At 39.9% G+C, this 695-nt stretch overlaps 1 non-coding gene across 1 annotated transcript; it reads left to right on the top strand.

Annotated features, from left to right (window-relative positions):
- On the top strand, positions 1-107 carry LOC133302758 (small nucleolar RNA R71). The gene has a single exon (XR_009750383.1). It is a non-coding gene; the product is annotated as a small nucleolar RNA R71 (small nucleolar RNA).
- The last annotated feature ends 588 nt before the right edge of the window (positions 108-695 follow it).

Below are 695 nucleotides of genomic sequence, written 5' to 3'. Positions count from 1 at the left end.
ATGCCATGTTGGGGACACTTCCTGAGTAGTCCTTTGAATCTTTCTCATGCTTCATATAGAGATTCACTTTCTTTTTGTTCAAAAGAAGTGATATCCGCCTTGAGCTTTTCCATTTTCGAAGATGAGAAAAATTTCTCTAAAAATTTTGTTGCCAAGTCGTCCCAGTTGGTGATGCTTCCTTGAGGTAATGACTGCAACCATCCTCTCGCATCATCTTTAAGTGAACAAGGGAACAATCTGAGCAAAATAGCATCCCGAGACACCCCATTCATCTTCAAGGTATCACAGTATAGCAAGAAGTTTTCTAGATGGATGTAAGGGTCTTCCGTGCTTCCTCCGGCAAATTGATCTTTCTGAATCAGTTGCAATAACGCAGGCTTGAGTTCAAAATTGTTAGCATCCACGTTTGGTCTAACAATGCTCGCCGTCTGTGGAACTCGAGCAGGAGTTATGTAATCTCCTAATGTTCTCAGAGGTGGTGGAGGTACATTGTTGTCTCCCATTGCTTCTTCTTTTGGTTCTGTTGAGCTTGAAGCTTCTTTCTCTTGTTGTCTTCTTTCTTTAGCAAGTTTTCTGTTTCTTTTTGCTGTTTTCTCTATCTCCGGGTCGAATTGCAAGGAATCGGTGTCAACGGTACCTCGCATAAACCAGAAAATAGATTATATAAAATAAAAATAAAACTGAATTTAAATAAC

Source organism: Gastrolobium bilobum, unplaced genomic scaffold (assembly GCF_033153095.1).
Source record: "Gastrolobium bilobum isolate Gb01-03AN ecotype WA unplaced genomic scaffold, APGP_CSIRO_Gbil_v1 utg696, whole genome shotgun sequence".
NCBI classification, from domain to species: Eukaryota; Viridiplantae; Streptophyta; class Magnoliopsida; order Fabales; family Fabaceae; genus Gastrolobium; species Gastrolobium bilobum.
Note: the sequence above shows the minus strand (reverse complement) of the source record. Positions and strands in the feature narration are given on the sequence as shown.